The 21286-nt window shown below is 46.3% G+C and overlaps 1 protein-coding gene across 1 annotated transcript in view; it reads right to left on the bottom strand.

Annotated features, from left to right (window-relative positions):
• The window catches only part of LOC310831093 (myosin-11), a 1553087-nt gene that overhangs the window by 1031413 nt on the left and 500388 nt on the right, over window positions 1–21286 (bottom strand). The gene's annotated exons all lie outside the window — the stretch shown is intronic.

Here is a 21286-nt window from a genome sequence, read left to right as displayed (position 1 = left end):
CACTGGGAAAACTTCAGAAATTCATATAGACATGTGAGCTCAGCTCCTCAGCAGCTCCTCTGCCTGAGTGATAATCCCTGGCATCCTGATACCTGAGTGCTAGATAGGTAGCCATTCCAGAAATAACAAACCCAGATGAAGACAAAAGGGTGTGGTTAACTTGGCTGGGAAACAGGGAAATGTAAATATCTCTTTTGTTACACTTGATGGGTGTTTGGTGGAGGGCAAGGAGAACCATGGGGCAGGGTCCAGGATACTCAGATTACTGCCACCAGACCAAGCCTACTGGCTGCTGTTTTGCTCTGGTATTCCTGGCTGGTGTCCTTGTTTTTTGTCCAAGGGAGCCCTCAGAAACAGGGTACCCAAGAGCCCATATAGAGTCCTTTTGTAGGTTCTCTATCGGTAAGAGAAAAAAACAGAGACCAACCAGAGAATATTGAGAAGCAAAGCAGCTAGTAAGCCTGATCTTTATTAAACTGTTGCAACAGGGACCTCACTCACCACAAGCAGGAAAGAGGAGGTACCCAGAACAAAGGTGCGCCCACCCTTATATAGACTTTTTAATTTGCCCACCCTCAAACTCCAGACCACCCCAGAAACATCATACATACACCACAGAAGGGGTGTGTCCCAGGACCACCTCCTCCAATGCATCATACATACATCACAGGAGGGGCGGACTACAACAGAAATCTGAGTGCATTGTTTTTATCTCTTGTCTGCTTGGTTACTTGATTGGATTACCTGGGCATCCTGGCCACTCTTTTGTTACTCAGTTCCTGAATCCAGGTCACAGGCTCACACCCTATTCATATCTTAAATGTGTCCTTAAGACAGGATTTGTGAAAGAGACAATGGGGAGGTTTTTCCCATGTCCTTCGACCTTGCAGAGAAATATTTGAGGTCATTTTGGGGGAGAGAAAATGGTTTCAGGACTTTTCTGTGGGTTTCAGACATGCGGTTTACATATTTGTATGTGTTTGCTTGGTACATTTATGAAGATCTATTATATATATATATAAGACCTTAAAATTCTTATAACAGTACCCAAGTTCGCAGAGGAAATCCAGCTAACACTGTGTAGGAATCAGTCCTTTGGGTGGGTTGTTGATCGGGATGCAGAAGGAATTTGCTTTGAGTTTTCATTTTCAGAGCAAAATTCACACCTGCTGAAAGAATATGCAAGGCAACATGCTTTCTCCACCTTTCCAAATTTTACAAAGTAGTGATTGTTCTCCAAGCAATCAATGTGCCCCCCAAATTGTGTATATGTACAAGGGGGAAGTGTACATCAAATGCATCTATTTTAATGATAGCTGTGTTACATCTTGGAGATTGGTTTGCAAAAAGATGGGTCCATGCAGATAAATCCGCACTAAAACGCTGACGAAATTTCATGAGAACTTAAAAAAGAAATTGCAATCTGATGCAGAGCTGTGGCAGACTGAAGATTAAGAAAAGGAGGGAAACCAGAATGGATACATTTGACCATTCCTGGTTGTCAGAGCCTTAGTCAAATCCATGGTGTAGACAGGAGATTAAATACTAGGCACGCTGACTCAAAAGAAATAAATCCCAATCTGTTCAGTGAGACTTATGCTCTTCTAAATGTATCAAGGATTCCAGCCAAAAGGAAACTTTCTGTTTCTGCTACTGCTTTTACTTAGATCTTCAACCTTAGATTCACAAAACCAGGGGACAGATTTTCAGCCAATGAAGTCGTTTCAGCCAGCCCAATGCAATTCTGCAAGACCTTGTAGGCATGTTCAGGTAGATGTTGACCTGCATCCACGGACCAAGGAGGTGGGTCAGGGTCAGGTGCGCAAATCTTGTCCCCCAACATCACTGTGTGCATCACACCTTGCAATCAGTACCCATACCAAGTGGGGAAGACCCACAGTGGACTTTGCTTGATTGTGAGTAGAAATGTCCATGCAACCAGGGTTCCTGACAAAACAGGTCCCCTGATTGTTTGAGATGAACATGAGTAGAAGAACCCTGGTTGACTTTCCCTACTTTCTCGGGGACCAAGGAGGGAGAACGATGTGCACAAGGACACCAGGGGAACGGGGCTTCCATGTCCGCCTTTGCCTCCTCCACACTGAGTGGCAGAAGCTCTCCCTGGTTTCAGACTAAGAGTGTCTGCCAGCCCTACCTGCATTGAACCTGGGAGCTTCTGCATGTAAAGCAGATATGCTCTACCACTAAGCTATTGCCCTTCCTTTGTTCATGGGTGTTTTCAAGTCTTTCAACAAGGGATGATGCAACACCTCGCTCGGTGCATGCAGGGGCAGGAATCAACCCTCAAGCACCACAGAGCTGATTGAGAGCCTCTCTCCTTCTGTGAAGAACACATTTGTATTCTACTGCGCCACCTAGTGGAGAATCCATAACCAATCCTCCAACAAATAAAGGCTATACTACTACAGTAGTACCTTGGTTTACAACCATAATCAGTTCCGGAGGTCCATTTGTAAACCAAATTGGTTGTAACCCAAGGCGCGTTTTGGCCAATGGGGCCTCCAAAAAATTTTTGTTCATAATCCCCCCCAAAAAATGGGTTGTAATCCAAAAAAAGTTTGCAAACCAGGACATGCACTTCCGGGTTGACGTGTTTGTAATCCAAAATGTATGCAAACCAAGGTACCACTGTATAAGGTTGTGCTGCCAACCTTACTGTATGCTTGTGAAACATGGATCACTTACAAACACCATCTCCAACTCCTCAAATGATTCTATCAATGGGGATCTCCGAAAATTTTTACACATCACTTGGGAAGACAGGAGAACTAATGCCACTGTACTCGAAGAAGCAAAGATCACCACTGTCAAAGCAATGATTCTTCAACATCAACTTCGTTGGACTGGTCATGTTGTGCAGATGCCTGATGACCGTCTTCCAAAGCAACTACTCTATTGTGAACTTAAAAATGGAAAGCGTAATGCTGGTGGTCAACAAAAGAGGTTCAAAGACTCTCCCAAGGCAAATCTAAAAAAATGTAGTATAAACACCGACAACTGGGAAACACTGGCTTGCAAGCACTCCAGTTGGAGAACAGCCTTTACCAAAGGTGTCATGGGCTTTGAAGATGCTCAAAATCAGGACGAAAGGGAGAAAGGTGCTAAGAGGAAGGCACATCTGGCAAACCCTCACCATGATCAATTTCTGCCCGGAAACCTATGTCCCCACTGTGGACGGACGTGTGGATCCAGAATTGGCTTCCACAGTTACTTATGGACTCACTGTTAAAACCGTGTTTATGGAAGACAATCTTACTCAGCTATGAGGGATCGCCAAAGAAGAAGTCATGCGCCTCGTTTAAACCATCTTTAATACATGCAAAAATGCTGATTTCCGATGAGAAAGAAAAATGACACATGTCGTTTCGAGTACTATGTGAAGGGTCTTGTGGAAGTGAATCTCTTTTGAGGCTTGTGGTGCAGGTTTTTAGAACCCACCTTCTTTTTCAGTAATTGCAAGCTGTTTAAAGCCGTTTTCAATATTGCGTGATATAGTATCTTACTCTCAGTGTTGCATTTTAATGGTTGTAACCTTCCTAGGGGTCTTAGGGGGAAGGGCAGACAATAATAATAATTAATTCCGAAAAGGTTCTCTGAGGAGACTGGCAATTGCAAGCGATAAGTGTGGGCTTTTAACAGCTCTGCGACAAACAGAAATTCAACAGGAGAAGGTCCTCCTCCCTTTACTTGCTCAAGGAAAATATTTGCCTGCTGAATATATTACTTCCCACACAGCTGTTCGAGGCCTGGGAAACTAGCCAGGAAGCAGGAACTGGGCGGGGGGGTGGGGAGAAGGCTCACGCTGGCAACCCTTTTTATAAATACTGTATAAATGGTAAATATTAATGCTCTCAGATTAACAACTGCCAGAGCAATTTCAGACACTGGATTTGGTCTCCAGCTTCTGTTGTGAGTTAGCATAGGGATGTCAATGGTAATTTATTTTGTTTTTGTTTTTTTTAAAAAAAATAGCAATCCACAGTCCTCAGGGAAAAGCTTCGGTTACTATCATCACGGCCATCATCTCTTTATTTGCAGCCAACAGACCATTTAAGCAAATTTTATGACAATTGACAATTGGTAACATTAATAAAGATGTGCATTAGTGCAACTGGAAAACACACAGTTATAATGCTAAACAGCATGCGTGTTTTCATGGATCAAGCAATCATAAATCACATTCAAAAACTTTGCCAATTGCTCTCTGACTGACGTATTCCCTTTGTCCTGACCAAACCTCAGCCTTACAGCCAAGAATCATGGGACTGTGAGGGACCCAGCAAATGACATCTCAATTAAGAGTGTGTAAGCATAACAGGAAGAATGCTGAGGGCATCTGGAGGAGCCCCTGAAGTAGATTTTGGCCTTTCGCTTGCTAAGCAATGACAAAAATATGTATATTTTTAATGCCCTTTGAATTACCACCATGTCCATGTTAGCAGACCTTGCAGCTTGGGTGAATGAGATTGGAACAATTACCTCCAGTTTCTGGGGTTCAAAGGCTTTATTCATGCAGGAACTATTTACATGATAGGTAGAGATGTATGAAAGAGAAACAACAACAACAATAGACATATTGTCTCAACAAGCTGGGAAAGAACAATAAGCAAAATGGCTCAGCTTTTAAGAGTGGAGTCAACTTACAGAGCCACAAACAAATGCTAGATAGATAGCTGTACACACAGTGCACTCATGTGGTTTAAAGTAACACATGCATTAACTACAAACTCAATAGAGGGAAACGTTATTGCATTTCTCCAACAGTCCAATGGCAGTGAGTTAACTTTGCATCGCTTGCTGGACTTTTCTTTTGTTCATTCTGAATCAACCAGGGTCAGTTTCATTGGGTCAACCCCAGTTTTGAGTATAATGAGAAATGGAGAAAAGCTCTTCTTTCTCCACACTGTGAATCATTTTATAAACCTCTATCATGTCCTGCCCCCTGTGTCCTTTTCTTCTCAGAGTGCTTCATCAGGGGAGGGGGGGAAAGAGAGGGATTGCTCCAAGACCCCTGATCCTTTTGGCTGCCCTTCTTTGCACCTGTTTCAGCTCTAGAATATCCTTTTTTGAGATAAAGCGATCAGGAATGCCCACAGTATTCCAAGTGCGGTTGCAGATTTATTTTCAGTCTCTTTCCCAACTGATCTCCAACCTGGAATTTTCTCCCTCCCTGCCCTCCGAGGCTCGGAGCAGCCACTGAGTTGATATTAGTATCCTGCTCTTCAGCCAAAAAGGCTTGCATAGAATCCATTAATATAGTCCCTGTCTGCAGGCTTACAGTTGAAATAAACACAACTCACCAGGGGGAAAGGTCAAGGAGGGAAGGCGAGGAAAGAAATCAAACTCAGTCACCAATTCTTTAAACAGTAGTTGTTACAATGAACAGCTGACACAGTTCAGAGGCAAGAGAAGCCAAATGGACCTGTTTTTTTCTGGGAAAGTGATGGAGTGAACCTTTTCCTTCTGCTTCCCATCTCTCCCACTGAGACGGTCCAATGGAATGGTTGCCCCTGGTGAAAGGAGAGAGGAAAAGAGAGCTGTTGGAGGTGTAAAATATTCTGATGGCTTTATCGTGAGTTCTCCACCCTGGACTCCTCAGGGAGGAAGGGTGGAATATAAATATGAATAAGTTATGTTAGATTACTGCAATGCATTGTACATAGGGCTGCCTCTGGAGACAGTTCCGAAACTTCAGCCAGTGCAGAATTCAGCGGCCAGGTTGCTCACTGGAGCAAGACGGTTTGAGCATATTACACTGATCCTAGTCTGACTGCACTGGCTAATAATAATAATAATATTTTTTTATTTATACCCCGCCCATCTAGCTGGGTTTCCCCAGCCACTCTGGGCGGCTTCCAACAGAATATTAAAATACAATAACCTATTAAACATTAAAAGCTTCCCTAAACAGGCCTGCCTTCAGATGTCTTCTAAAAGTCTGGTAGTTGTTTTCTCTCTTTGACATCAGGTGGGAAGGCGTTCCACAGGGCGGGTGCCACTACCGAGAAGGCCCTCTGCCTGGTTCCCTGTAACATGGCAGCGAGGAAACTGCCAGAAGGCCCTCGGAGATGGACTAAGGCCTGTGGGCCGGATCCGGCCCAATCGCCTTCTAAATCCGGCCCACGGATGGTCCGGGAATCAGCATGTTTTTACATGAGTAGAATGTGTGCTTTTATTTAAAATGCATCTCTGGGTTATTTGTGGGGCACAGGAATTCTTTTTTCTTCTTTTTTCCAAAATATAGTCCAGGCCCCCCACAAGGTCTGTGGACCGGCACCCTGCTGAAAAGGTTTGCTGATCCCTGCAGTCTACGCCCTCCCTAAAGAAAACGAAACGAACGGCTGTGGTGGGATTCGAATATTCCAAACACAGGGCACCAGAGGGGAAGCACGGCTGGGCGGTGGGTAGGAGGAATCTGGCCTCAGCTGTGTTTCCTGATTTCCCTCCTGCTTGCCTCAAGCCAGCCTTGCACTGGACCGGCTTTCCCTTGAGTGGGCAGAGTTTGTTTGCGATCAGAAAGATAAAACGAGGAGCCCGGAACAGGATGCATAATCGGCTACAGCTGTGAGTCAGCTTTGCTGTTCCACTTAAGGATGCGAGGGGAGCCTCGCTGGAACGGCTGTCTCCTCCCGCTGTTCTGCTTCCAACAGGAGCCAGCCAGGTGCCCACGAAGCAGGGCTGAAGGGCAGCAGCCCTCCTGCTTCTTGCCCCCTTTGATCCGGCACGCATAAGGTAGACTGCCTCTGAACATGCAGGTTCCATTGTGGAGTGGAGAGATGGCACTTCCTCCATTAAACGTCTCTCTGTCGTTATGTGCAGGTGTTTGGTGCAAAGGAATCAACTGGGCCTAGAGAGAAGGGAGCTACTACTGCTCCAAGCCGTGGTGCATCTTTGCTGACTATATAATGACCGGGAGGTGTACATTCAGGAGTATTCAGAGCCTACTGAATCAGGCAAGTGGTTCATCTAGCCCAGCATCTTGTTATCCCAGTGGACAATCAGAATCTCTATTTACTAATTTATACCTTTATATGTGCTCCTCCTTCCAGTGACTCCTGCAGACAAGCTGGTGCCAAACGATTTGCTCTGCTTTCCTCTGGTACTGCCTTCCATCAATAATAATATTTTTTTTTATTTATACCCCTCCCTCCCTGGCCAGAGCCAGGTTCAGGGCGGCTAACATCAGTAAAATTACAAAAAAAAAGAGCCAAAACCCCCAATTTAAAATACAGGTTAAAATATAATTTTATTTTATTTTCAATGCAGAATTACAACAAAAATTACAAACATTGAATCCAAAATAAAGCAGTACAAACAAGAAAGAAAAAACACAAAAAACACACACATCTACAAATAAAACCATATCATCATTCTAATCATTATGTACATATACACATATTGACTTCCATCTTTTGTTCTAAGACCTTGAAATTTTTACTCTTTCTAAATTGTTGTGTCAAATGTAAATTACCGTATTTTTCGTCCCATAGGATGCTCCGTCCCATAGGACGCACCTAGTTTTTTTGGGAGGAAATAAAGGAAATCCCCCCCCCTTTATTTCCCCCCAAAAACCAGGCCAGGGAAACCAAATCAGGTCGAGGAACAGCGGGATGGCGGCGCTGCGCCTCCCTGCTGTCCCCCGAGCTTGTGGGGCTGGCCGATGTCTGCCCGGTGGGCACCACCCTTCCCTGAGCCTTCTGCACCGTCTCCACTCCCTTTCAAACGGGCAATAACTTCTCTCCCGGGTCCTGCTGCCTAGGGACTCTTCAGAAGCTGGAACGTGGCCTGGTTTTAGAGCCTACTTGAAGGACCGGCCATCCTCCTTCACTGCAAGCCTTTGTTATGCCCAGCACACCCACGAGAGCCAGTGCTCTGCATATTTGGTGGCGGCAAGACAGGGCGGCAAGAGGTCCGCTTTGTCCAAACGCCAAAGCCAATGACGCCAGATGACATTTTGCAGAAGGACAAACCTAGCAAAGTCTCTCCGCCCACCCTGGTCGTTCCCCCTTCCCTTCTTCTCCTGTCTCCAGCACCCGCAGTGGGTAGGAAACTTTTGCACACACAGAGAAAGAAAGCTCCACTAGATCCACCACAAACAGCTGGATGGGGAAACTTTTCTGCAACTGCAGACGATCTGTTTTGCCTGCTGACATCCCCAGATTTGGCCCCAGCATCTCCAGGTTAAAGGTAAAGGTAAAGGGACCCCAGACCGTTAGGTCCAGCCGTGGCCGACTCTGGGGTTGGGGCGCTCATCTCGCTTTATTGGCCGAGGGAGCCGGCGTATAGCTTCCGGGTCATGTGGCCAGCATGACTAAGCTGCTTCTGGCGAACCAGAGCAGCGCACGGAAACACCGTTTACCTTCCTGCCAGAGTGGTATCTATTTATCGATTTGCACTTTGACGTGCTTTCGTTTTTTAAAAAAATATATATTTATTAAGTTTTTATACACATAAAACAGATCCAAAGAAAAAAACAACATACAGAAAAAATAAAATTAACAATAATAAAAAAGAGGTAAAAACTCCAGCTTTTAAATTCATACTTGATTAACTTTCTTTCTTGACTTCCTCACGCCTCCCTTTTTTGTGTTCCTCTTTACCCAATCAAATACAGCAAATCCTAACCCTCTTTCAGAAATCATTTCTAATTATTACAATCACTCTATTATGTCTCCAATCTTTCCTCCTTATATTTAAATACCCTTAACATATTATTTACCTTTGACATAATAAAACTTTTGTCATTCACCTTTTTTCTATTACATTTTTGCATGTTTTTTCACACTGTATCACTAATGCCAGTGCTTTCAAACTGCTAGGTTGGCAGGAGCAGGGACCGAGCAACGGGAGCTCACCCCGTCGCAGGGATTCAAATCGCCAACCTTCTGATTGGCAAGTCCTAGGCTCTGTGGTTTAACCCACAGCGGCACCTGTGTCCCATCTCCAGGTTACAGCTGGGAAATTCCCAATCTTGGAAACCTAAAGAGCCATTCCCAGTTCCTGTGTCAAGAATACTGAACTAGACAGAGCCTGACTCAACATAATACACCTTTCTGTTTTCCTGAAGGACAGGCAGTTTTGACCTGTGGCGCCCAGTCCAGTCAGCCCATTGAAACCAAGGCAGGAACCTGGCAGTTACTGTTGCTGGCATCTGTCTGTCTTGAGAGACAATGGAGTACACCTCTGGGGCTGAAGTCAAACCACTGTGTTAACAGCACCAGAGTGGGGTGCAAGCCTGGGCAGTGTGACTGGAGGAACTGGGCTGCCCAGACAACAAGACCTCCCTCTCTGCCTGGCTGAGGGGTCCAAAGGAAAAGCAGAGCACGACATTTGTCACCAGCTTGGCTGCAGGTGTTCCTGGACGGAGGCAGACATGGTACCATCCAACCAACTTAAGGATGGATTTGTGGAGAATTTACTCCTGAGCCTTTTCTTCTCTCAAGGATACCCTGCAAGGTAGCAGAAGTTTAGGGTCAGTGTTTTCCTTCACCTAGATTAAGGTTACCAGATTTTTTTTCAATAAAGCCGGGGACACTTAAAATCAATCAATCATTCAATAATAGAATGGGGGGGGGGAATAAGAAAAAAAAGTCAACACCACAGATCAAAGTTTGCTTTAAAACTGAGCTTTGGTTAATTAAAAACAAAAGAAACCCTCCATGCAATGTATTAAATCCAGCATTTCTTCACCTTACACGTATTGGGAGCTCAAAAAGATCTGCCGCATATATAAATATGCAGCAGTTTTAATCCCGTGCGAGGTCTACCCAGGTTGGCCTGGTCTCCCTCCACCTTCACGAGCAAGCGAGCGCCGGATGAGGTGATGAGGCAAAAAGCAAAAGCAAATGGGCGGCAGCTCACCCGGCAGCGGGCCAAGGCCACCTGGCCAACGGCTTTATCAATCGCTGCCACCACAGCCACTCCTCATGGGCCCTCCGTCTGCCACGGAAACCCAGCCCACCTCGCCCAGCCCCTTCTGCCACCGGCCAGGCACTCTGCCCTTGCTTGCTGCCCCCACGGCCACACTGCCCTCTTGGCCTTTCTCCGGCCAGCCCACAGGGCGTTGGGTGAGAGGCTTTTTTCAATGGAGCCTGACTCCAGGCTGCTGAGACTGCTGCCACTGCTGCCATGTTTCCTGGGGACATTTAATGAAATCTGGGGACATTCCGGGGACGGAATTTGTCCAGGGACAAATTTACAAATCTGGGAAACAGGGACGTCTGGTAACCCTATCCTAGACGGGCAACCTTCCAAGGTGGATGAGAACCATCTGCCCATCACTTCCTTCTACAGCATGTGAAGAAACTGTCTGTGTGACCATTGGAACTCCTATTGGTCTCATTCCTCAGAGCCTGTCTTCACAGGCAGGGGAAGTCCATAACTCACTGAGGGTTTGAGACCCATCAGCTACCTTCACTTGGTTTAGCTGGCCAGTCAGAGCCTTCAGTATACCTGAAGGAGCGTCTCCACCCCCATCGTTCTGCCCGGACGCTGAGGTCCAGCGCCGAGGGCCTTCTGGCGGTTCCCTCACTGTGAGAAGCAAAGCTACAGGGAACCAGGCAGAGGGCCTTCTTGGTAGTGGCACCCACCCTGTGGAAAGCCCTCCTGTCAGATGTCAAAGAGATAAACAACTACCTGACATTCAGAAGACATCTGAAGGCAGCCCTGAAGGCCCAGGGAAGTTTTTAATGTGTGACATTTTAGGGTATTTTTTGTCTTTGTTGGAAGTCACCCAGAGTGGCTGGGGAAACCCAGCCAGATGGGCGGGGTACAAATAATAAATTATTATTATTATTACTATTACTATTACTATTACTATTACTACTATTACTATTACTATTACTATTACTACTACTACTACTACTATTACTACTATTATTGTTTCCTGGGGCATGGCTGCTGTTGCATGCTGACAGCTTCTAGGAGCCACAGGTAAGAGCTGAGTGTAGGGTGAGGACCAAAGATGGACAACCCACCCCAGAAGGAACGCAAAGTGTCGGTCACCAGAGATACAACCCCCTGGCACATAATGTCACTACAGTGGTACCTCGCAAGACGAAATTAATTCGTTCTGTAAGTTTTTTCGTCTTGAAAATTTTTCGTCTTGCGAAGCACGGATTTTGGAAAAGCTTCAAAAATCACCAAAGTCTTCAAAAACCTCAAAAAAAGGCTACCACTCTACGTGCTATGAGTTGCTCCTCGAAGTCAAGTCGCAACTGCACCCCCTGAATGCACCCTGGGTATTAACGGTTTTAAGAAAAAGGAAACAAACTTGCAAGACGTTTTCGTCTTGCGAAGCAAGCCCATAGGGAAATTCGTCTTGCGAAGCAACTAAAAAAAAACCCGAAAAACTCTTTCGTCTTGCGAGTTTTTCGTCTTACGAGGCATTCGTCTTGCAAGGTAGCACTGTATTAGTTTCAGTGCAGGAGAATTTCCCTGCAGACTTTGCTGCATGTTGAATGGCGGCACCTGTATTTTCCAACTCAGTTACCCAAAGGTCTTTGGCCCATCCGTTCCAGCTGCATCACAACATCAAACAACACCTCCCGTCTTCTGGAGGGTGGGCAAAGAATCTACTGTCTGCCTCGCTCTTCTCTCCACAGATGATGAATCTTTCTATTCTGTCTCGGACCAAAGGGAAAAAGAAAGGGGGGGGGGACTTCTCAAAGAGCAGAAACAAGTTGCAGTTCAGTCAATAAATTCTCCAGGTATTCCTGGCAGCGATGGTTCTTAGGACTAGAAACGGGTTAATGCTGCAAGCTGAAACTCCAAATGTGGTTTCCTTACTTTCTCCATGGACCCAGGTCCTTGCCAGGTTAGGCTGATTCATTCCTTCTGTACGGAGCGTTTCGGGCCCTTCCCTCTGTAGTTTCGAACACCAGTCCACCTTTTTTTCTGAGCACCAGCTAAAGATGAGCTCAAATATTTGGCTCCACTTGAAGGCCTAAACAGCTCCGGGAGAGAGAGCTTTCTTCATCTGTGGCATAGAAACAATCCCCCCATCGTTAATTTATGGCCTGAACTGAGGAGGCTGCCTTGAGCTCTGGCCCAGCTCTCTGTCTTCTGTGGACGCTGTGTTCTTTCTCGACCGCAACAGAGCTTTAACCTGTGCCTTGACATACGGAGAGTTGGAGAAGAGACTCAGGAGAGCAGTTTTGCATCCACAGCAGTTGCTAAGGGTGGGCAAGAAACCAGATTTGGTTTGTGTTTCTGCATGAACCAACTCACCATTCCTGGAAGCAGAAGCAAACTGAATTTTGCCCTTCTCCAAACATTGCAATGCTGCCTTCTGGTAAAAAAATAAAAATAAAATGGATACAAAGGTGCATACAGTGGTACCTCGGGTTAAGTACTTAATTTGTTCCAGAGGTCCGTTCTTAACCTGAAACTGTTCTTCGCCTGAAGCACCGCTTTAGTTAATGGGGCCTCCTGCTACCGCCGTGCCGCCGGAGCACAATTTCTGTTCTCATCCTGAAGCAAAGTTCTTAACCTGAAGCACTATTTCTGGGTTAGCGGAGTCTGTAACCTGAAGCGTATGTAACCTGAGGTACCACTGCATATAAATAGTGAAATGTGCATAAATATGATTAAAGGTAAAGGTAAAGGGACCCCTGACCATTAGGTCCAGTCATGGCCGACGCTGGGGTTGCTGCGCTCAACTCGCTTTATTGGCCGAGGGAGCCGGTGTACAGCTTCTGGGTCATGTGGCCAGCATGACTAATCCGCTTCTGGTGAACCAGAGCAGCACACGGAAACGCCGTTTACCTTCCCGCCGGAGCGGAAACTATTTATCTACTTGCACTTTGACGTGCTTTCGAACTGCTAGGTTGGCAGGAGCTGGGACCGAGCAACGGGAGCTCACCCTGTCACAGGGATTCAGACCACCTTCTGATTGGCAAGTCCTAGGCTCTGTGGTTTAACCCACAGCACCACCCGCGTCCATATATATGATTAGAATAGTGTAAAAGGTGTATTATATTCAGAGTAGTTTCATCTAAGATGTGTGCATTAGGAGAAATGCTTATGAATTTTGGTGAGGACTCATAAAAGCTATTTTAAAAAAGCAAACAGACAAAAATGTGGTGAACTGAGCTTAAGATGGCTGGAGAGGGAATGAGAAACTGAAATTGACAGATTTGCGTATTCCTAGCAGATGCGGGTTATAGTGAATGGTGGGAACGAGATCAGCGATTGAAAATGGGGGTAGAGAAGTTCAGGTCAGTTCGTATTTGTAGGCAACCCTGAGTGATGTTCATTTCCTGAAACCATATGCAGACTGAACCACAGAATTGTAGAGTTGGAAGGGACCCTGATGGTCATCTAGTCCAACCCTCTGCAGTGCAGGAATCTCAACCAAAACATCAATAATAATAATAATAATAACCACCCAAATAATAATAATAATATTTATAACCCGCCCACTCTGGGCGGCTTCCAACAAAATATTAAAATACAGTAATGCATCAAACATTAAAAGCTTCCCTAAACAGGGCTGCCTCAGATGTCTTCTAAAAGTCAGAGAGTTGTTTATTTCCTTGACATCTGATGGGAGGGTGTTCCACAGGGCGGGCGCCACCAGCGAGAAGGCCCTCTGCCTGGTTCCCTGTAACTTGGCTTCTCGCAGTGAGGGAACTGTCAGAAGGCCCTCAGAGCTGGACCTCAAAGCCACCCAAACTCTGCTTAAAAACCTACACAGAAGAAGAGTCCACAACCTCCTGAGGGAGTCCATTCGCCTGTCAAACAGCTTTTAGTGTCCACAGTAGGAGAAAACAAGCTTGCTCCATCTTCCCTGGGACAGCCCTTGAGGTATTTGAAGATGGCTAGCGTCCCATGGACTGCAAGAAGATCAAACCGATCCATTCTGAAGGAAATCAGCCCTGAGTACTCACTGGAAGAATAGATCCTGAAGCTGAGGCTCCAATACTTTGGCTACCTCATGAGAAGAGAAGACTCCCTGGAAAAGACCCTGATGTTGGGAAAGATTGAGGACACAAGGAGAAGGGGATGACAGAGGACGAGATGGTTGGGCAGTGTTCTTGAAGCTACCAGCATGAGTTTGACCAAACTGCGGGAGGCAGTGGAAGACAGGAGTGCCTGGGTGGCTCTGGTCCATGGGGTCACAAAGTGTCGGACACAACTAAATGACTAAACAACAACAAATCCTATCTCCTCTCAGTCTCCTCTTTCCCAGGCTAAACACACCAGCTCCTTCAACCATTCCTCAGCTTGTCAACATCCTTCTTAAACTGTGGTGCCCAGAATTGGACACAGGACTCCAGGTGGAGACTCAGCAAGGCAGAAAAGAACAGGACTCTTACTTCCCTCGAAACACAGCCATCGTTCAAAATGTGCACTTCTCCAAATTTTTCAGTCCACATCTCCAGTCAAGTGACGTGTAGAAACATTTATTTGCTTCTTACATTTATAGACCACCTTTATCTTCCAAGGAGCTCAAGGTGATAGACATGGTTCTCCTTCTTGTTTCCATCCTCACAACAACCCTGTGAGGTAGGTTAGGCTGAGAGTGAAAACAGCACACAAAATCCACTTTAAGAACTTGCTTTTTTCCGCCTCCCTCTCCTCCCGTTTTCCTCATGTGCCATGCCTTTTCCAATCCCAAGCCTAAGCAAAAGCCGCTCCACAAGTCTATTAGGATGGAAGGAGGGAGGCATAAGTACAGTGGTGCCCCGCAAGACGAATGCCTCGCAAGACGAAAAACTCGCTAGACGAAAGGGTTTTCCGTTTTTCGAGGTGCTTCACAAGACTAATTTCCCTATGGGCTTGCTCCGCAAGACAAAAAAATCGCGAGACGAAGCGACTCGCAGAACGAATTATTTTCATCTTGCGAGGCACCACTGTACCATGGATAAATCTTAAAGATGGTGGACACCTTCCTGAGATCTTAGAAGAAAGCTGCTTCTAAAACTAGAATGCAGCAGCCAAATGTGGCTGTGAGGACCAATGGTCTGACTCCCTGTGAGCATGCCGCAGATGGTAGGTTGAATTTATCTTTTTTTGCACGGAGGTGTGAGGTATTTGGCAATCCCGGCTACCAGCTCTCCACGTTCCAGAACACTTCGCCTGCATCGAATGGGTGTTAGCTCTGCAAACCTTAGAAGAATGTTCTGTATGCAGGAAGTCTGACAACATTAAGAGGAATCTTAATTGCTTATTTTGTGCCTTTCCCTCCCTCCCTGCCCCATGTGGCCGCGAAGTGACTACTTGTTCCAGAAAGGGGAACAAAATGCCACTTTGTCCTCTGCTCAGACCCTGACATTGCTGAGGAAGGGAAAGAATGCAGCCAGATTATGGAAGAAACGGCAGTCCACAAAGACTCTCTGAAGGCCATCTCGCGATTGCACTGCTTGGCTAATCCTGGACGGGTCGCTAGCTGCAAGAAGCACTGGGAGGCTTTGCCTGCATGATCCAGACCTCACTCCAGTTGTAAACTGGGGACCGGGGGTGGGGTGGGAAACTGGATTTAGTTCACGCTTAAAAGCCAACCTATCTAACTCATGCTTTCTGAAACACAGCAATCTACCTAATTTTGCAACGCAGTTCTCCAGCCAAGCACTTTGTGCAAAAACGAATCTGTTATAGTGGAAGCAACATGCCAAGATGCAGTCGATCGGGCTGAATTCCTTTGCAAAAACGTGTGAATTCTAGGAGAAATGTTCGCCTGCATGCTGGTGAATTTTCACAAAGTCTTCTCTTCGGGGGGGGGGGGAGGCAAACTGATTCAGGGATGTGGAGAACTGAACCTGGGGAAATGGCAAATGGAGAAAAACTGAAATGGACATGTTTGCCCATCCCGTATACTCGAATTTATATGTGTGGATGCGCATGCACACACATCACTGTGTCATGTGTTGAGTCAAAAATCAGAAGGATTAGAAGGAATCTAATCCTATTTTGCTATTTTGCTATTTTGCTGGAGATGTAGATATGCAACTCCTCAGGAAATACTCTGGACATTATTTGTGTTCGTGTTGGTGGGGGACAAACTTGCATGTTGCCAAAGTATTTATTTGAAAATGAAAACCCTGCAAAAGAAGTTTTTAGTCCTCATGGCTGTGAGGAGCAGCAGTGCACTTTCCCACTCCTCTTCCCACACATTATAGCATGCTGCTTGGGGATGCCTCCTGATAGTCCAACATAAAAAAGAGCTGATCTATACAGTTCGGTTCCTCAACTTGAGCTTGAGTACGTTTCCGAGCACAATTCAAAGTGTTGGTGCTGACCTTTAAAACCCTAAACGGCCTTGGTCCAGTATACCTGAAGGAGCGTCTCCACCTCCATTGTTCTGCCCAGACACTGAGGTCCAGCGCCGAGGGCCTTCTGGCGGTTCCCTTGCTATGAGAAGCCAAGTTACAGGGAACCAGGTAGTGGGCCTTCTTGGTAGTGGCACCCACCTTGTGGAACGCCCGCCCACCAGATGTCAAAGAGAAAAATAACTACCAAACTTTTAGAAGACATCTGAAGGCAGCCCTGTTTAGGGAAGCTTTTAATGTTTAATAGGTTATTGTATTTTAGTGGTCTATTGGAAGCCGCCCAGAGTGGCTGGGGAAACCCAGCCAGATGGGCGGGGTATAAATTCTTCTTCTTCTTCTTCTTCTTCTTCTTCTTCTTCTTCTTCTTCTTCTTCTTCTTCTTCTTCTTCTTCTTCTTCTCTATGGGTCATAGACCCTCCCAGCCTATTATTCACCAGGCCTCCTGGACACCATTTGCCTCACGTCTTGTCAGTCTGGCCCTCCCTTTTTCCTATTCCATCTACTCAAGCTCCCGTCTGCCCTGGACATTAAATGCAGTATTGAACCACTTGGCTTCCCTCAAAGAATTCTGGGAGCTGTAGTTTCCTAACGGTGCCGAGAGTTGTTCGGAGACCCCCTTTGCTTCTCACAGAGCTATGATACTCAGTGTGGTTTAGCAATCAAACCCTCTTTCCAGGGAACTCGGGGAATTGTAGCTCTGTGAAGGGAACTCCCGGGGGGGTCGCCGAAAAAACTCTCAGTGCCAAACTACAGCTCCCAGGATCCTTTGAGGGAAGCCACAACTGTTTGAAGTGCTTTAAAATGAAGAGAACCAAAGGGGCCTCACAGGGCTCAGCCTGAATATTTGCAAATAGATTAATGAGCAGGTGCCAGAAAAGTCTCCCGGATTTCGCCCTCCAAGGAGACTAATCCTGTAAAGATTGCCTTGTTTGTGGAAGGGGTGGAGGTGATGAAACAGCCCTTTGAATCCAGAGGGAGAAGGGGACACAGTAGTTCAGGACTGTGTACTTAAAAACACCATAGGATCATAGGGTACCCCAAGCCAGGTGATACTGTTAGCCTGCTGCGAGATGGCAATTTCAGGTGCTGAGTTGGTCCTGGGTCATGCCGATGTACCGTATTGGCCTGAATATAAACCATACCTGAATATAAGCCACACCTTTAAATTTCAAAGGGGGGAAAGAAAAAAAAGACAATACCCAAATATAAGCCGCTCCCTTAAAATTCCACAGGAACTCACACCCGTTCCGTTTTACTGTATGTCTGTTTCAGCAGCGATAGCGTAAAAGCCTATTTCTGTAAGGTCGCAAATTTAAGCTGCATTTTTAACTTTTCATGGTCAGAATTTGGAGGGGGGGGGGGAAGAGAGGCTTATATTCATGCCAATACGGTAAGTCGTAAAGAAGGAGGTGATGTATTTTGTGATGTATTTATCCGATTTGCCCTTCTTGAAACCAGATAAGAAGCGAAACACAGCCGTCCTCCAAACTTGTGCTTATCCAAACTTTGCGATGCCGTTCTCCACCCAAATCAAAGGCCTGCATTTGTGGGAAATTGTTTACAGAAACGAACACGTCAGAAATACATTACATCCACTCATAGCTGTCAACTTTTCCCTTTCCTTGCGAGGAATCCTATTCGGAATACAGCTATGGATCCACTTTGGGCAGGCTGGCTGCAGAGGTGATTCAGAGAGAAGCCTTGGACTCCAGGGCTGCCCTGCTGTGGGGGACCAGCTCCTCTTGAAATGACCATGATGTAAGATCTGGACTCCCTCCATGCAGCCTGAAGGCGTAAACAGGTGAATAAACCATATTCCTTAAAACTATCACAGTCCCCGCCGTGTCTAAATTCTCCAAAGGAACACAGACCCCCTTGGAATTTTGCTGCCACCCAGCAAGGAGTGTGGGTGGCACCCAACTTTTGTAACAGTATGGAATCCATTTGCACTGTAAGTTAGGAATGCGCAGTATCTGAACTTGGCGGAGGCCCAGCCCAAGATCTCTTTTCAGAAATTTAAAACAGACGGTTTTAGAAATGAAAGTAAGGCTATATATAGAGACTCGGAGGTGGAGGCCTAGGGCAAGAGAGTCTCTTTGAACAGGGCACCGGAGGAAACAATGATCTAATGACGGGTTCCCTGAGAATATATTCCTGCATGACATACGAGGATTTGACTTTTTGCTCCGCGCTGCCTTTAGATCAGAATGGGGGCGGGAGGAGGGGAGGGGAGGGGGGGAAGCCCTGAATTGCTCTGTGTTTCTGCACGCGCCTTCGCAGGCATGAAAACAAGTCTTGGAAGATGACTGACATTGCTTTCTGCACTTTGCCTGGGCAGACTCAAAGGGCGCCTCCTGATTCTTGCTATTTATGGGTGGGAATCAACCGCACATTGGCAGAACCAGAGGGTTTCGGTGCTTTTGTGCATCTAATATACTTCCCCACAAAACCGGTCTTTTGGCAGTAACTAAAGGGATGGGGAATTGCCACACACACAAATCAGAGTCAAAGCTCAGCGGAGAGCCAATGTTGTACATGCAAACAAATCCTGATGGATGCTCAATAAACCATCCATCTTGGAAAACACCATAGGTGACTTTAATATTAATAAATGTCATCCATGGTTTTTTTCCCTTTAATGTCAACTTTACCCCCAATAATTCCTGCCTCCATGCTGAGTAATAGTACTGTATTTTTCGCTCTATAGGATGCACTTTTCCCCCTCCAAAATGAAGGGGAAATGTGTGTGCGTCCTATGGAGCGAATGCAGGCTCCTTGGCTTCAGCGATAGCAACGCGAAGCCTCTGAAGCGCAGAGAGAGCGCTCCCTCCATGCTCTGGAGGCTTCGCGTTGCTTTCGCTGAAGCCTGGAGAGCGAGAGGCACCGACCTCTCGCACCGACCCCTCTCGCTCTCCAGGCTTCAGGGATAGCCGCCTGAAGCCTGTGGAGCGCAGCGCGAGTTCCCGCTGCACTCTGCAGGCTTCAGGTTCCTTTCGCTGAAGCCAGGAGAGCAAGACTCTCCTGGCTTCAGCAGAGAGGGAGAGTTGTGCAGCGCCCCTTCAGCCAAGCGGGAGGAGAAATGGAAGGGGCTCCGTTTCTCCTGCCGCTTCGCTGAAGGGGCGCTGAGCAGAGGGGGGAGATTTTTTTTTTTTTGTTCTCCCCCTCTAAATCAATGTGCGTCCTGTGGTCCAGTGCGTCCTATAGAGCGAAAAATACGGTAAGTTCTTCCATCCGTGTCCATATGAGATCACATTAAAATATTCAATTTCCAAATGTTCCACAATTCTTTTCTTGCTATATATATTCGCACCCAGTTCAGGATCATCTGGAGGGCCAAAGGTCCCCCATTTCTGGACTGTGATCTGGAAGACCAGCATCCAAATCTCGACTTAGAGATGAAGCTCATTGGATAGCCTTAGGCCAATCGCTGCTCACATCCAAACCATCCATTTAAAGCGCATGGCGTCCTCCCCAAAGAATGCTGGGAACTGTAGTTTTGTCAAGGGTGGTGGAATTCTAGCTCTGTGCGGGGCAAACTACAGCCCCCAAAACTTTTTGAGGGAAGCAATGCACTTTAAATGTATGTTGTGGATATAACCACCGTCTCTCAACCTAACCTACCTCACAGGATTGTTGCGAGGATGAAAATGGGAGCGGAAAAACCACGTACGCTGCCTTGATCTCCTTGGAGGAAAGGAGGGATAGAAATGTAATAATACAACAAAGGACTCGGCTATAAAGCTGTAAATGTAACATTTTAAGTATGTTTTGAGTTTATTATACAAATGCTTTCTTCTTTCTTTCGCCAACTCTCATAGCCGAGTAAGATTGTCTTCCATGTAAACGGTCTTAACAGTGAGTCCGTAAGTGACTGTGGAGGCCAGTTCTGGATCCACGCGTCCTTCCACAGTGGAGACAGAGGTTTCCGGGTGGGAGTCGATCACAGTGAGGGTTTGCCAAACGTTATACAAATGTGACACTAGATGGTGATGATGAGTTAATGGCAAATTCAAGATACAGTGGTACCTCGGTTTTCGAACGTAATCCATTCCGGAAGACCGTTCAAGTTCCGAAACGTTCGAAAACCGAGGCACAGAGGGCAGTCTGCAAATTTAATAGAGAAAATTGAGAAAAACTTAGCAGTACCTCAGCGGAAGCCATTCGACTTCCGAGGTGCATTTGAAAATGGAAGAATTTACTTCCAGGTTTACTGCGTCGACTTCTGAAACTTTTGTAAATGGAGATGTTCAAAAACGAGGAACCACTGTGTCAGGGAACTGCCATCGGCTCAGGGGCCAGAGGGGAAAAGCCGGATGGATTACAGAGAGCCCCCAAAGATTGTGGGAAGCAGCACTTCCTCAGCAGAGGAAGGTAGCTACGCTCTAGTGGAGAGAAGTTGCAGGGCTTGAAGGAGGCGAGGCGGAGCCAGGACACCTTGCCTGAGCAAAGCGGGGAGGAAGGAGGTCCCCCGTTACCCAAGCCTTCCTTGCGCATAAAACTTCCACACAGAGAGGGGAGGCGCAGACTGGGCGTCAATAAACTACTCTGTTGGGGAAGGTTTAAGGACCACCCACTCTCAGATTCTGCCAGTGAATGAGCAAGACACAGAATATAGGCACTCTCCATTCTAAAGATTTTATCACTAATAAGAAAGCTTTAGAACAGACTATTGAGGCATATTGCCTGATTGCTCTCGAGCAACCAAGCGATACCTCTAACACACTGTATATTTTTTAAACTCTGTTTAAAAAAGCATTTTCACAGCATTTTTTAAATATGTGTCTAGATTCCGCCAAAATAACCAAATAAAAAAATGAAGCTGGGACTTCAAAAATCTGCACCGCACAAGTCACATGTCCCAAATGCGCTTTCCTTGAGGTCGAGGCAACAGGTGGGCTTGCCAGGACAGAAAGGTGAGCCCCAGTGCCCAATTCTTTCCCAGGATGCATTGTGTGGACTGTAGCTCCTCCCACAGCAAGAGACCGCTAAGCAAC

The sequence above is a fragment of the Podarcis gaigeae genome (assembly GCF_964106915.1).
Source record: "Podarcis gaigeae genome assembly, chromosome: 14".
NCBI lineage: Eukaryota > Metazoa > Chordata > Lepidosauria > Squamata > Lacertidae > Podarcis > Podarcis gaigeae.
Note: the sequence above shows the minus strand (reverse complement) of the source record. Positions and strands in the feature narration are given on the sequence as shown.